Below are 17,500 nucleotides of genomic sequence, written 5' to 3' on the forward strand. Positions count from 1 at the left end.
GCTCTCCAGCTCTTTCTGAGTGATGTAGGACTGGACATTTCCGTTCATCGTATATACCTGAGTCACAGAGTGAGCCTTGAAATTCTTGGGGGTACAACAGTCACCTTTTGAATAGCCAAAAGGAAACATCGAATTTCTATTTATCCTATCAGTATGTATAACGAAAGGGGCGCTGTTCCTGAAGTCCTTCTTCGCCAAACCAATATTGTTGTTTGAGGAAGTCTCCTCATTTTTATCAAGGTCCACTTGTAAATTGTCCACTGCGGAAATCATATAGTTTGACAAAATGTCTAAGCCCTGAACTGTAAAGGAAAGAAAAATGGAACCATTAGACATCACTAGTATGCCCAGATGAGAAGATCCTAATCCTAAACCCAAATGAGATTACTATGAAACCAAACAAACATCGCTGTGTGATTTAGATGACCACCCTTCTCAATCCAGTGATTCTTGGGTCTGACACTCACATGTCCAGATGTACTTCAGCAATCAATGCCCAGATGAGCATAGATTAACATCAAAATTAACATCAGACTAACAATCCAGAAGTAAAATCTAGAAGTCCTCCAAGGTACCTTCTAGCAATATTCTATTCTAAAAAGAAGCAACCTGGAATTAAGGAGACACTTCCTAACAGTGAGAACAATTAGCCAGTGGAACAGCTTTGCCTTCAGAAGTTGTGAGTGCTCCATCACTGGAGATTTTAAAGAAGAGACTGGACCACCACTCGTCTGGAATGGTATAGGGTCTCTTGCTTGAGCAGGGGGTTGGACTAGAAGACCTCCAAAATCCCTTCCAACTCTACTTTTGATGAAACAATATCCCAATCAAGGAACTGCCAGACAAGCTAACAGTAAACAACCCAAGCAAAGAACCTCCAAGAGTATTCCCACCAACACTGACAGGGCAAGCTATTAGAACATAAATTAAGAGCAAACCCCACTGCTTACTACAATGTTTTGTGGAGACATGAGCAAAGTTTCATGGCTGCTTCACTTAATCGAGTGGCAGAAATGAGTCTATTTCCTGAATTTGCTTGATCTACTTTGGTAATGAAATGTTTGCAAGAAAACAAGCAAACTCAGTGAGCACCAAGGACTCCTCACTTTTATGGCTGCATACAAAGTGGTAAACTATAATCCTCTCATTGTGGACTTGAACTGGTGTGAGCTGTATTTTAGCCACAGTCAGGGTATCCCTACCTAGTTGACCTATGTACATACTGACCCCTTCCTCTGCAAACAACAACAACTCTTCTTCAATTTGTCCTGTTTCTCTTTGAAAAACATCTGCAAGTGCTCCCTGAAAAGTGACTCAGGAAATAGACTCATTTCTGCCACTCGATTAAGTGAAGCAGCCATGAAAATTTGCTCATGTCTCCACAAGACATTGTAGATTACCAAATCATTCCTAGGAGGTATAAACGGTTCCAAGGAGATCCCTACCCCACGGTGAATGAACGGGTGGTTCTGCATCCAAAGGCACTCTCCCCAAATTAAATGGTGGGTGGGTGCATGTTTGTGAACCCCTTCCTCACCAATTACACAAATAAGAGAAAGAGGACATGGCCAGATTAGGTCAGCCATGGACAGAGGATATATGGCTACATTATTTCTTGCTCAAGGAAGGTTGGAGAAGAATAGGGAAAGAGTCAGCTGGAGAAGAAGTTCCCAGGGCTATCATGGCCAACTTCTGGATGTTGTGTTTTGCAAGCATGGTTGTGCAAGAATACAATTATGGCCCTAACTACACAACACTACAGTTTCAAGGAATGTGGTTTCATTTCATGAACCTTATTGGTCCCTGTACAGAACATCTCTCTCTCTCTCTCTCTCTCTCTCTCTCTCTCTCCCTCTCTCTCTCATTCTCTCTCTCTCTCCCTCCCTCTCTCTCTCTCTCTCTCTCTCTCTCATTCTCTCTCTCTCCCTCTCTCTCTCTCTCTTTCCCCCTCCCTCTCTCTCTCTCTCTCTCTCTCTCTCTCTCTCTCTCTCTCTCTCTCTCTCTCTCTCTCTCTCTCTCTCATTCTCTCTCTCTCTCTGACATCTTTTTATAGAACTATCTTTAATTAAATGGAATTTGGGGAAACGAATATAAAAAATAAAGCCTTAGGCATAAGAAAATTGATCCTATTCTAGGCCCTGTTGACTTTGAACTGAATATTGCTTCTTTTCCCAAGTGGAACAGTGTAATTGCACATAAACCATAATTGCACGCACGCACGCACGCACACCACAAACACACAAAACCCAAACCAAACCATAATTGCACATAGAATCATAAAGCAGGAATAAAAAAGGAAGCATCCATGACAGATGGTTGTATAGCCTCCCCAGAAACAAACTGGGATGTAGATAATTGCTTTTACTGTCAAACAGCTCCCACTCTTTAAAAAAAAATATCTTCCTGACATTAATTTGGAATCTGCTTTCCTGTGACATTGATCCATGTCTGGACATCTCGAATGATTGAAAAGCTCTTGCTTTCTTTGGACGGTGCTTTCCTTTTGTAATCATGCACTAGTAAAGGTAAAGGTAAAGGTTCCCCCGCACATGCGTGCTAGTCATTTCCGACTCTAGGGGCCAGTGCTCATCTCCGTTTCAAAGCCGAAGAGCCAGCGTTTGTCCGAGGACGTATCCGTGGTCCTGTGTCCGGCATGACTAGACGCCAAAGGCGCACAGAATGCTGTTACCTTCCCACCGTAGTGGTCCCTATTTTTCTACTTGCATTTTTACGTGCTTTCGAACTGCTAGGTTGGCAGAAGCTGGGACGAGTAACAGGCGCTCACTCTGCTACACGGCACTTGGGATTCGACCCACCAAACTGCCGATCTTCTGATCGACAAGCTCAGCGTCCTAACCCACTGAGCCACCGCGTCCCCCAATCATGCACTAGATTCCCTATATAAAGGTAGAACCAAGCACATCTCTCCATCATGCACACACAATCGGCTTTCTCACACGTGGCTTGACAATTCAGTCTCCCAAATAGCAGTTTTTGTAAATAACTGTAGCATTTCACAGTTCTGAGGGCCAGAACGGTACGTTCTGTGCTAACACTGAAAGCTCCCAGAAATGAAAAGCAATTCCTACCCTTGCCCACCTTGATAAGGGAAACCAACGTATCTGTCCTCGAAGATAATTGGCAGCGTGCTCCAGTCTCCATCAATGTCCAGGCATTCCACGGGGAGAGGTGGCATGTGGGTCAAATACTCAGAATACCGGACTTCTGTTGAAATCTGGCTATGATGCTGGATGCTGTTGGGAAGGAGATGGAGAAAATCATAATGTAGCTTTTCACCATCAACCTTATTATTATTTTTTCTTCTTCTTTTGGGGAGAGGGATATTTCCCCCTTCACCTGTTCATTTCCAACTAGTTTTCACTGATTCCACAATTTATTATTTTTGAAGGTGACAACAGTTCTATTGGAAGTTAAGAAATGAGTAGAGAGTAGCAAGGATGAAGTAAAGAGATGGGGGGGAGGAGAACTTCACACGTTCACTGGAAGCTCTACCATCTTCTCCACAGAATATGCATGATTTAGGAGACAATTGTAGGAGAAGAACAAGCAGAGCCTGGGGGGTGGAGTCAAGAGAAGACTTAGCCTAAAGTCATTACGTTGTCACAAACAGTTTAAGGCCAATCCCTCTTGAATTCCATTGAGCCTTATCTAGCATCAATTTAGTGCTGACTTTTAGTAGAACAGATTCTTCTGTATAGGCATGAGCAATAAATCAGCTTATCTGGAGCTTAATGCAGTGGTGGGATTCAAATAGCTGAACAACCAGTTCTCTGCATGGATGCAGGCCTGGGCCTCCAAGGCCTAGAACAAACTTCTAGAAGTGACATCCATGCAAATTCCTGTGGGCGGTTCTAGGCCTGGGACTTCTGGAAGCAGTGTGGGCTCAGCCGGTTCTCCAAACTCAGCAAAATTTAGCTACCAGTTCTGCCGAACCGGTGTGAACTGGCTGAATCCCACCACTGGCTTAATGCATGGTGCTGATTCTTCACATCTGATACCAATAGTAAAGCAGAGATAAATAACACTTGGGTTCACTACATGTTGTGTTTAACGTTTTTGGAGTGGGATGAAGTGTGGGTTAAAATAATTTTTCACTTTTTTTATTCTTTAAATATTATGTCTATGGTAGGGCTTCTAGAACAATGTGGAAATCATTTCTACCCCAAATTGTAGAACATTTCAGGTTGAGGCTAGGGAGCTTCTGTGGAATTTTCTCTTTGTCCCCTCTTCAGTTTACTCTTATTAAATCAGGCCAAATAGGTGCCCATTGTGTAAATTTTTCCAAAAATTTTCTCCCATTAAACCCTCAATGAATCTTATATTATGGAATGCGGAGCTTGGTGGTGACTATCTCCAGAAAACAAGCCTTAGTGAAAAGAAGTACAAGTCTCTTTAGCGCCTCTCACTTTGATCCATCTTTCCAACAGATCTTCAAGGCATCCCTCTCCACTCCCCATCATTCCCTTCTTTGCCCTCAACCATGAAGTGAAGATGGAAAGAGGAGAGAGTCACATGTTCTGTGGAAGCTCTACCCTGAACCAGTGGTTCTCCCCTACGTGTAAAACCAAAATTAAATCAGTAGGGGCCTCCTCTGTTTCAAGAAAAGATAAATGTTTGTAACACAGGGTTAAAACAAGGGGGTCCTTGGTGCTCTCTGAGCTTGGTGATTTCCTTGCAGACATTTCATTACCCAAACTAGATAACATCGTCACTAGGTAATAAAACATCTACAAGAAAACAACCAAGCTCAGGGGCTGCCCCAAAGAAGAGGGAGTCAAGCTATTCTCCAAAGCACCTGAAAGCAGGACAAGAAGCAACGGATGGAAACTAGTCAAGGAGAGAAGCAACCTAGAACTAAGGAGAAACTTCCTGACAGTTAGAACAATTAACCAGTGTAACAACCTGCCTCCAGAGGTGGTGAATGCTCCAACACTGGAGGTTTTTAAGAAGAGACTGGACAGCCATTTGCCTGAAATGGTATAGGGTTTCCTGCCTGAGCAGGGGGTTGGACTAGATGACCTCCAAGGTCCCTTCCAACTTTATATATATTATATTATTAAGCTCAGAGAGCACAAAGGACCCCTTATCTCTTGCACCAGTTCTTCCTTAGAAAAAATAAAGAACATTTATATTTGATATGGAGGATGAAGTGGAGGGGAGGAGGAGGGGAGGAGAGGTGGTGGTGGTGGTGGAGGAGGAGGAGGAGATGAGATATGGAAAGAAGACACTGAAAATTACATACAGGCTCTCCTGGAAAGTTGTTGCCGCACATTTTTGATGTTCTGCATAAAAGAAGGCCTCCGAAAATCTCTTTACCTAGTGGAGAAATATACAACAATGGATATCATCATCAAAGCAAGGTGTCCTGCCTCCTGCAACTAATCTGCCTAGAATCAGAGTCAAACACGGTTGTTCATTTTTGTGAATCTCAAAAGCTTGCTCTTCTTCTTCTTTTTTTTTTTAACTAAACCCATATCGATATTCAGTGAAATATAAGCTATGAATGCTGGGGCTATTCCTAATTCAAAAACAGTTTAAAAGCAGCTTTGCAGACTCCCTGACAGTTAGAACAATCAGCCTGCAAAATGGCGTGCCTCCACTGGTGGGATTCAAATAGGTGGACAACCGGTTCTCTCTGTGGATGCCGCTTCTGGAAGTCCATTCTGAGCCTGGGCAACAACAACAAAAAAATTAACTAATGGTTCTGCCGAAGTGGTGCGAACTGGCTGAATCCCACCACTGTTTGCCTCCAGAAGTTGTGGGTGCTCCATCACTGGAGGTGTTTAAGAAGTGATTGGACAACCATTTGTCTGGAATCATACAGGGTTTCCTGCATGAGCAGAAGGTTCGACTAGAAGACCTCCAAGATCTTTTCCAACTCTACTGTTGTGGTCTATTCTGTTCAAAAGTGTGCAAATCACATTAGTGTTTCTGTTGTGGGCCATGATGCCTCCTCTCTTCCCACACAAACCAGCCTTTTTTTTCCCCTCACTACCCTCTTGCTACCTTCCTCGTGGTTTTCTCTGGTTATTGACGCGCCTAAATTCTGCCTAATCTTTATTTACCTGCTTGTCAACGCTAAAAAAAAAAGATTGCTATTGAGCTATTAGAAAAAGCAAAAAAAAATATTCTATTTTTGTTCCATTCCCTCATGAAAGTTATGTTCGTGATTTTTTTTTCAGTCAGTCAAGAGAGCTACAATTCTTAAGAAAAGAGTCCTTGTGCCCCTCTGTCTTATTTTTTTTTAAAAAAATAAATAAATAAAGTAACTTAGATAAATTCTGTTATTGTGATGGAATCAGTCTTTAACCCAACTTGAGTTCAAAACAATATTGAATAAATGAACCACATAGATGCTACGAAGGGTGAACATTTTGTCCCTTTTTTAAAAAAATAAAAAAAAAACTAATTTGATGAAGGTTGTCACCCCTTTAAACTTTGCACAATTGAGTTTTTCTAGTTGACATTGAGACAATAGAACGGTTTCTGTTAAACAATGTATTTGATTGAGGGTAATGATTTATTAATATTTTAATCAATTTTAATTATCAATAACAGAAGGAGCAAGGCTCTTATACAAGACACCCAAAGGAAATTGACTCTCAACTTTGCATCGTAAAGCAATCCCAAAGATAGCCTCCAAATTAACCCCATACACTTCAACCGATTAAATATCACTTTCTACTTCTAGGTTGGGCGCATCAGTGTTCTGCAAGGTTACCCTTAGAGTGTGATGCTCTTGAACAAGGTACGTCGTGACATCAGGATGCAGGGTTACAATCGCCAAAAATTGGGTCCAGAGGGTCAGAAGGTGAGAGCCGAGCCATCCCAGGTCTTTGCTGATCTGCTCTGCTATCTTTTCTGAGTTATTCAGCATCTAGAAGGATGAAAGACAATGTAAAGAACAGCTAGTGACAAAGATGTGACCAGCTCAGGATTCAAAAGGATCTTGACAGACTTGAACAATGGGCCCTATCCAGTGCTTTTTTTGTAAAAAGAAAAAGGTGCCGGAACTCACATGTGTCATACAACCCGCCTTGCCCTACCCTATCCAAAAAAGGTGCCGGAACTCCGTTCTGAGCGTTCTATGAGAAAAAAAGCCCTGGCCCTATCCAACAAAGTGAAATTGAATGTGGAGAAAAGCAAGGTTTTACTCCTAGGTGTTCTGTACCAGCCTGCTACCGGCCCTGCAGAAAAGGCAGGGACAACCCCTTTTACAAGAAGGCAAGAGGCTGGAATTACGCCTGCCAAATTTATTACTACAAAAACAAACGGAACAAGACAAACCAAGAAACAGGAGCTTTAAGAAACAGGAACTATCCAAGCGGTTGCCTTCAGCAAACCAGCCCTCCCACACATTCCCCTTATATAGAGTTCAGGGCGTGGCTTCTCTCTGCCTCCTTCCGAGGAGCCCCATTGCCTTCCTCTGTTTACTCCTAATTGACTGCCTCCTGCGTCAGGCATCCTTGAACAGGGCCAGCTGTGGGTCATCTTCATCCACGCTGTCAGGCTCACACAGCTGGGTCTCCGTGGTGACCAAGTGGGAGGGGCCTGGCTGAGGGCTCTCATCAGCAAGATCTTCAACCCCCTCAGCAAGGTCTTCAACACCCCCCTCCTCCTCCTCTGAGTCGTCCGACCCAACTGCCGAACCCACAGGCTGACCCTGAATCACAACACTAGGCAGGGGAAAAAACAACAACAACAAAGGCACAAGTACAGATTAGGAGAAACCTGGCTCCTAGCGGACAATCACTTGACCACGAGCCTGCAGTGTGCAGCACCAGCAGCAACCATTGAAAGCTAATACAATCCTTGGTTGTATAAACAGAAGCAGGGAATCAAAATCAGGTGAAGTATTAGTGCCGCTTTATAAAATCTTAGTAAGACCACACCTTACTACCGGAGGGAAGGAAAAGAACAAATGGATGGAAAGTAATCAAGAAGAGAAAGAAACCTGGAATTAAGGAGAACAATTAACCAACAATTACTGTTTTTGAGCCATATTTCACCTAATCTGTAATTCTCCATCTACTGCACCGTTTATTAAGAACATAACTTCGTCTTCTTTATTTGTTTGTTTGTTTTTATTTGTTTGTTTTATTTATTTTGGTTTTTATTTATTTGTTTGTTTTTTATTAAGAACATAACTTCTTACTTCGTTTATTTATTTCTTTGTTTTTGTTTGGTTGTTTATTTATTTATTGCCATTTATGTACCACATGTATGCAGCTTTTCACTCTATTCTCTTTGAAAATAAAACTTGCTTTGTCTCCGAATTTTCAGATTCATACACTTCCCTGCTTCGTTTAAATTAAGTCTAATTACAAAGCTGCTGGGTACTTGGCTAACAAACAGAGCATTGTTTGCACACAACAGGACAACAGGACAAACAGGGCTGTATTTGTAAATGTCTTCTAATATCTCCAGAAGCATTCATTATGTTTATTCATTACTAAACCATAAAATAACCAGAGGACATTATAATTCTGTTCTGACATCTTGCTCCATGTACTATTATTTGTTAAGCATTTTATTTCTTTTAGCCCCACTTACTTCTGTCGTATATTCAACAAATGTTTAATGTCATAGTTATGCAGAACATCCCATAAGTAAATCTATTCCCTTTATTGATCCCTTTTCTGAGAATCAACAAGAATTCTATTTTGAATAGAATAGAATAGAATAGAATAGAATAGAATAGAATAGAATAGAATAGAATAGAATAGAATAGAATAGAATAGAATAGAATAGAATAGAATAGAATAGAATAGAATAGAATAGAATAGAATAGGGAATAGTATAAGGAATAGAATAGAATAGAATAGAATAGAATAGAATAGAATAGAATAGAATAGAATAGAATAGAATAGAATAGAATAGAATAGGGAATAGTATAAGGAATAGAATAGAATAGGGAATGCAATGCAATGGAATAGAATAGAATAGAATAGAATAGAATAGAATAGAATAGAATAGAATAGAATAGAATAGAATAGAATAGAATAGAATAGAATAGAATAGAATAGAATAGAATAGAATAGAATAGAATAGAATAGGGAATGCAATGGAATAGAATAGAATAGAATAGAATAGGGAATGCAATGGAATAGAATAGAATAGAATAGAATAGAATAGAATAGAATAGAATAGAATAGAATAGAATAGAATAGAATAGAATAGAATAGAATAGAATAGAATAGAATAGAATAGAATAGAATAGGGAATAGTATAAGGAATAGAATAGAATAGAATAGAATAGAATAGAATAGAATAGAATAGAATAGAATAGAATAGAATAGAATAGAATAGAATAGAATAGAATAAGGAATAGAATAGAATAGAATAGAATAGAATAGAATAGAATAGAATAGAATAGAATAGAATAGAATAGAATAGAATAGAATAGAATAGAATAGGGAATGCAATGGAATGGAATAGAATAGAATAGAATAGAATAGAATAGAATAGAATAGAATAGAATAGAATAGAATAGAATAGAATAGAATAGAATAGAATAGAATAGAATAGAATAGAATAGAATAGAGCTGGAAGGGACCTTGGAGGTCTTCTACTCCAGCCCCCCGCTTAAGCAGGAGAACCTACACCATGTCAGACAAGTGGCTGTCCAGTCTCTTCTTAAAAAACCTCCAGTGATGGTGCACCCACAATTTTTGGGGGTAGGCTGTTCCACTGGTTGATCGTCCTCACTGTCAGGAAGTTTCTCCTTAATTCCAGGTTGCTTCTCTCTTTACAACCATTGTTTCTTGTTCTGCCCTCTGGTGCTTTGGAGAATAATGTAATCCCCTCATCTTTGTGGCAGCCCCTCAAATACTGGAACACTGCTCTCATTTCACCCCTGTTTCTTCTTTTCTTTAGACTAGCCAAACCCAAGTCCTGCAGCTGTTCTTCATATGTTTTAGTCTCCAGGCCTTGGATCATCTTAGTTGCTCTTCCCTGATTTTTTTCCAAACTCTCAATAATAACTCAACAGGTTAATTTATTTATTTTTTCTTCACATTCATTCATTTCTCATTCATTTTGCTCTGAAGAGGTTTGCAAAGCATAAAATCACACACACCCTTTCAAAATGTGGCTTATTGTCACAGTTTGTCAAAAAAATTTTCCCAAATGTTTTTCCAGGTACACTTGACCAATTAATCTCTCTTTGGCTTTGGCTTCATTCTTGCTACTTTTCCCTTTGTCGGAGGACAAGGGGAAATCACTCATTTGTCAACTATTTCCTTCACACACCATAAACAAATTGCACAGCCACTCTAAGAACAACACGTGAATATTGGTAGGCCATCAAATCTTATTTTTTGGATATTGCAGTGCATGCAATTGTAACCATTTACAAATTAACCACTAGATGGCGATGCACAATTCGGTAATATAAAGTATGATTATACAGCTAAATTCTCTGTATAATATATTAGGATTTTTATGAGGCCAAACTTTTTCTGCTAGGTCCAGAAAGATATTCTTCTTTATTCATACAGGCAGAGAGATCGACCTGATGGAATAGTGGCTTTATAACAAACCTAGATTTTTATTTTTTTTTTTAAGAATGAAAAGCTGTTGCAGAATAAAACCACAGGATATAGTTCACTACAAATTCCTACTGTTTTTCCCCTCTAAGCACAGTGATCGTTACTAATAGCCTCAGATCAAATAATTAAAAAGAAGTTCTCCTCAATAAAAGGAAATTGTAGCCCCAAACATTGTAGCCCTTTTCATAATAGTCTTCATGATAACATTCTTACACATGTATCTGCTCTAAATTTTGGTCATAAGTCACGGTTTTCCATGCCACAGTAACTTCAAATGGAAAACCACAGATTTAAGACTAGATTGGAAGACTATCTGCATATTGCTGTGCAATCTCTCAACATGGAGCCAAATACAATTTCTATTTTTGTACACTTTTCTTTGATTAGGCATTGTGTTTGGAGAAATGGGCATAGAGCAGAGGTCCCCAACCTTTGGGGCACCAGGGACCACTTCTGTGGAGAAAGGTTTTTCCACGGACCGGAGGGGGCGTGGTTTTGCTGCTGCCTGCATCCCACGGATGGGGCTTTCCTTTTTTGTGCAGACCAGTTGCTGGGATGCCGTGGCCCGGTACCGGTCCACAGACCAGGGGTTGGGGACCCCTGGCATAGAGCATGCAAATAGACTAAACACTTGGTTATAAATAAAGGGTGGGCAACTAATTTTTATAAGGGGCCAGTGGAGAAGCTGGGACTGATATGAAGGGCTGAGCCAATGGGGCTGTGAAAATGCAAAAGCATGCATGCATGCAATTATGTAAATTGAAAAAAAAAATAGAAGTAATACAGGGACAGACAAAGGACCAGGTGGGGCCTTGAGGCTGTAAAATACCCAGGTCTGTTCTAAACTTTGCTTTTAAAAAGAGATTGGGCAACCATTTGTCTGGAATGGTATCCAATTCTGTTATTCTGTTCTGTTCTGTTTTGTTCTGTTCTAAATTCTGTCTACAGTTTTATTATTTAGACAAGGTATTTTACATTGGCCCATCATCTACCTCTTCAGTCCAGGAAGCACTGATGTCATCAGAACTATATCCTTGTTCTGGCTGCTATTATGTCATTAAACGTTTTGTGATCCCTACTTAGCTAGGGCCAGGAAGCAGAAATTTGCTTATTCCGCAAAATATGCCTGTGAAGCTCATAGAATCAAGGACAAATCATAGAATCAGGGACAATAAACATTCATTTTGCTTTCTTTTTTAATTTTTGAGAGAGAGAGAGAGAGAAAAAAGGTATTAGACTAGATAAAATATCTGAGTAATGTTTGTAGGTGACTACTCAGCCCAAACTCATGTAATACAACATGCAATACAAGATGATGGTGATGATGGTGATGATGATGATGATGATGATGATGATGACCACAATGAAGATGATGATGATGATGACGACGATGATGGTGGTGATGATGGTGATGATGACAGTGAAAATAATGATGATGACAACAATGAAGATGATGATGATGGTGATGATAACAATGATGATGATGTTGGTGGTGATGATGGTGATGACAATGATGATGATGATGATAACATGATGATGACAATGATGATGATGATGACAATGATGATGATGGTGCTGGTAATGATAACAATGATGATGACAAAGATGATGATAATGATGAGACAATGATGATGATGATGACGATGATGACTATGACAATGATGATGCCAGTGTTGATGATGATGATGATGATGACGATGATGATGACTATGACAATCATGATGCCAGTGTTGTTGATGATGATGATGATGACAATGATGATGATAATCATGACAAGGATGATGATGATGATGATGATGATGATGACAACAATGATGATGATGATCACAATATAGAAAAAAGAATGATCAATCATCTTCACCCTCATCATCAAATTCCAAACCCTTTCTTAGATGTTATAGAGTAGCCTTTCCAAGCTGGTCCCACTATCAAAATTGACTCCTAAGAATTATGGAAAACTTCCCAGCCTGTACGTTTCTGCTTTTGTACATTCCTTTTAGAAGGAATTGTTCACATAATTCTGACCTTATTCAGCTGTTCCACTTGTGGGAAAAATCAGCAACCAGCCAAAATATTGCTTCACTGATTAATTGAGTGAATTGGGTGGCATGGCAGGTGCAAAATATTTATGGAAGGTGGGAAAGAAATGTGCTATTCAATGTCTCCACACTTCCTCCATGGTTGTTCACAAGGCCTGTAGCTACAATAAGAGAACAGTGACTTAAAGTTCAGGGTCAAATTGGTGTAGAATAGATTCAGATAGACCACCCACATCCTAATCAAACATTCTTTCCCAGGAATATGCAGACTTTAAGAATAACAGAATAAAAGAGTTGGAAGGGACCTTGGAGGTCTTCTAGTCCAATCCCCTGCTCAAGCAAAAGATCCTATACCATTTCAGATTAGTAGCTGTCCAGTCTCTTCTTAAAAGCCTCAAGTGATGGAACACCCAAAACTTCTGAAGGCAAGCTGTTCTGCTGTTAATTGTTCTCATTGTCAGAACATTTCTCCATAGTTCTAGGTTGATTCTCTCTTTGAACCATTGTTTCTCATCTTGCCTTCTGGTGCTTTGGAAAATAGACTGACCCCCACCCATTTCTTGGTGGCAACCCCTCAAATATTGGAACACTGCTATCATGTTACTCTTAGTCCTTCTTTTTACTAGACTAGCCATGCCCAGTTCCTGCCACCATTCTTCACATATTTTAGCCTCCAGCCCAATCTTTGTTGCTCTTTTCTGCACTCTTTCCAGAGTCTCAACACTTTTTTATAATATGGTGACCAAACTGAATGCAGTACTCTAAATGTGGTCTTACTAAGGTTTTATAAAGCAGGACTAATACCTCACATGATCTTGATTATATCCCTAAGTTAATCCAATCTATTATTGGGTTGGCTTTTTTTTACTGCTGCTGCACATTGCTGGCTCATATTTAAATGATTGTCCACTAAAAATATCAGCCAGCAGTGAGTAGCTGTAGTAGGTCTTGGCGTATTCTGGTCTTTGCGTGCACAAGCACAAAGCCGAAGACACCAGCCTGAAGATGATGAGTGGGACCTCGTCGAAACGTCACCAAGACGGAGGCTGAAATGATCATTTCGAACTTCTTATGTTCTCATCAGTCAGTCATAAGAACATAAGAAGTTTGAAATGATCATTTCAGCCTCCCTAAAATTCTTTATTAGCAATTTGAATAATTTACACAAATAATGAGCTGTCATAAGTTGTGACTATATCCTGTGGATAGCCTTGAGTTAGGCCAAACAGGAAAGAAAGAGTTAATTAGCAAGGCGTATTCAAAAGACTTGACAAATATTTAACATATATATATATATATATATATATGTCATATATATATATGAGGACCCAGATTGTTGGGGGCAATTAAGCTGACTTTGTAATAATGCCGCTTGGGTGTGTGTGAAAGCCCTAATAAGCAGGCATATACATAGAATGAAGGCTACTGCTAAGCTTGTAAGCCGCCCTGAGTCTTCGGAGAAGGGCGGGATATAAATGGAATTAAAATAAAATAAAATATATATATATATATATATATATATATATATATATATATATATATATATATATATATATATATATATATATATATATATATATATATATATATATATATATATATATATATATATATATATATATATATATATATATATATATATATATATATATATATATATATATATATATATATATATATATATATATATATATATATACATATATACACACACACACACATAGAAACAAAACAAAACAGAAATGAATAAAAGTAGGCTAAAATGAACGGATATAAATTTGGCTGTGCTAAAACTAAACCCTCCCCAAGTTTGTGTTAAAACTAATAGGATACACCTTATTGTATTTTTGCATTTGATGTTAACACTACTTCCCGGTGTTAGCTGAGTGGAAATACCTGCAACTCTTCAGAAAGTTGTGATAGCGTCTGTTCCACAGCAAGATCTTCTAAAAAAAAAGAAGAAGAATAGGAAGGTTGATTATCTGAGACAAAAACAATGAACAGAAACACAAGAAAGAGGCGGGGGGGGGAACGGTCAAATCTTGGCAAAGCACAATTAGGGAATCAGAGAAACCATAAGATTCTTCAAATTGTGCAAATGAAAAATTCTTTCTTCTCTCTCTCTCTCTCTCTCTCTCTCTCTCTCTCTCTCTCTCTCTCTCTCTCTCTCTCTCTCTCTCTCTCTCTCTCTCTTTTTTTTTTTCCAACAGCAAAGCAGATGCACTTGGCTGATCACAAAAGGTTAAGTGGGTTCTGACTTATTTAGTTAGAAACAAACAAATCCCAAGAGGGGAAAAAAATAATAATAGCAAACTGCTTCCATGTTGTTTCCAAGGAAACCACACAGAGAATAAAGAAAACTTGGTTTGTGGGGAATCTTCATTTTTATCATTTGCTTAGATCAGGCGTCTTCAAACTTGGCATGCTGGCTGAGGAATTCTGGGAGTTGCAGTCCACAAGTCATAAAAGGGCCAAGTTCGAAGACCCCTGGCTTGAACTTTTAAAATTTGGTTATAAAATACACACTTAAGCAATACCATTGCGCCTTAAAAGTGGATTTCCTGCTTTGAAATCAGAACACGGGAGAGAGAGGTAATCACCAAAGTTGAAATGCTTGATATTCAGATGACATACTTTGGTTTAGATCTGACAGCTTCTTAACAATTGCCAAATAAGATGTCAAAATGTTGTCTTTGAGAAATGCACAACTCCCTGCATAAGTAAGAGTAGAACTGAAGGTCATTTTTCACAGGAACACTTACCTCCATTAATTGTTCTGCCTATAAACAATTGGGGAATGGCCCCAAAAGCTGAGCAGACATAAAATATCCTCCTTAACATATAATCTATAATCTCTTTACATGATATCTCCTATTATCATAGATGCATTGATGCAGAGAAACTTATCTGTTTAGCCCAAGATAATAATTGAGGGCTTTGGTAATGGATTAATTTAATTTATTCAATTATTCACTTTCAAAGACTTGAGTACAACCACTTAAGTTAACAATGGTTGAGGCTGCCAGAAGAGCAAAAATTAGAACTTTGTATCTCCCTTGACATCCAAAGTGGTAAAAGAGAAGGTGGTGGAGGAGGAGGAGGAGAAGAAGGAGAAGGAGGAGGAGAAAGAGAAGGAGAAGGAGAAGAAGGGGAAGGAGAAGGAGAAGAAGGAGGAGGAGAAGGAGGAGAAGGAGAAGGAAAAGAAGGAGGAGGAGAAGGAGAAGGAGGAGGAGAAGGAGAAGGAGAAGGAGAAGGAGAAGAAGGAGGAGAAGGAGAAGAAGGGGAAGGATAAGGAGAAGAAGGAGGAGGAGGAGGAGAAGGAGGAGGAGAAGGAGAAGGAGAAGGAGAAGGAGAAGAAGGGGAAGGAGAAGGAGAAGAAGGAGGAGGAGAAGGAGGAGAAGGAGAAGGAAAAGAAGGAGGATGAGGAGAAGGAGAAGGAGGAGAAGGAGAAGAAGGGGAAGGAGAAGGAGAAGAAGGAGGAGGAGAAGGAGAAGGAGAAGAAGGAGAAGGGGAAGGGGAAGGAGAAGAAGGAGGAGGAGAAGGAGGAGAAGGAGAAGGAAAAGAAGGAGGAGGAGAAGGAGAAGGAGGAGGAGAAGGAGAAGGAGAAGGAGAAGGAGAAGAAGGAGGAGAAGGAGAAGAAGGGGAAGGATAAGGAGAAGAAGGAGGAGGAGGAGGAGGAGAAGGAGGAGGAGAAGGAGAAGGAGAAGGAGAAGGAGAAGAAGGGGAAGGAGAAGGAGAAGAAGGAGGAGGAGAAGGAGGAGAAGGAGAAGGAAAAGAAGGAGGATGAGGAGAAGGAGAAGGAGGAGAAGGAGAAGAAGGGGAAGGAGAAGGAGAAGAAGGAGGAGGAGAAGGAGAAGGAGAAGAAGGAGAAGGGAAAGGGGAAGGAGAAGAAGGAGGAGGAGAAGGAGAAGGAGAAGAAGGAGGAGAAGGAGAAGAAGGGGAAGGATAAGGAGAAGAAGGAGGAGGAGAAGAAGGAGAAGGAGGAGGAGAAGGAGAAGGAGAAGGAGAAGAAGGGGAAGGAGAAGAAGGAGGAGGAGAAGGAGGAGAAGGAGAAGGAAAAGAACGAGGAGGAGAAGGAGAAGGAGGAGAAGGAGAAGGAGAAGGAGAAGGAGAAGGAGAAGGAGAAGGAGAAGAAGGAGGAGAAGGAGAAGAAGGGGAAGGATAAGGAGAAGAAGGAGGAGGAGGAGAAGGAGGAGGAGGAGGAGAAGGAGAAGGAGAAGAAGAAGAAGGGGAAGGAGAAGGAGAAGAAGGAGGAGGAGAAGGAGGAGAAGGAGAAGGAAAAGAAGGAGGATGAGGAGAAGGAGAAGGAGGAGAAGGAGAAGAAGGGGAAGGAGAAGGAGAAGAAGGAGGAGGAGAAGGAGGAGAAGGAGAAGAAGGAGAAGGGGAAGGGGAAGGAGAAGAAGGAGGAGGAGAAGGAGAAGAAGGAGGAGAAGGAGAAGAAGGGGAAGGATAAGGAGAAGAAGGAGGAGGAGAAGAAGGAGAAGGAGGAGGAGAAGGAGAAGGAGAAGGGAAGAAGGAAGAAGGGGAAGGGGAAGGAGAAGGAGAAGGAGAAGGAGAAGGAGAAGGAGAAAGGAAGGAGAAGGAGAAGGAGAAGGAGAAGGAGAAGGAGAAGGAGAAGAAGGAGGAGAAGCAGAAGAAGGGGAAGGATAAGGAGAAGAAGGAGGAGGAGAAGAAGGAGAAGGAGGAGGAGAAGGAGAAGGAGAAGGAGAAGAAGGGGAAGGAGAAGAAGGAGGAGGAGAAGGAGGAGAAGGAGAAGGAAAGAAGGAGGAGGAGAAGGAGAGGAGGAGAAGGAGAAGGAGAAGGAGAAGGAGAAGGAGAAGGAGAAGGAGAAGGAGAAGGGGAAGGAGAAGGAGAAGAAGGAGGAGGAGAAGGAGAAGGAGAAGGAGAAGA

The sequence above is a fragment of the Vipera berus genome (assembly GCF_964194415.1).
Source record: "Vipera berus genome assembly, chromosome: 3".
Classification (NCBI taxonomy): Eukaryota; Metazoa; Chordata; class Lepidosauria; order Squamata; family Viperidae; genus Vipera; species Vipera berus.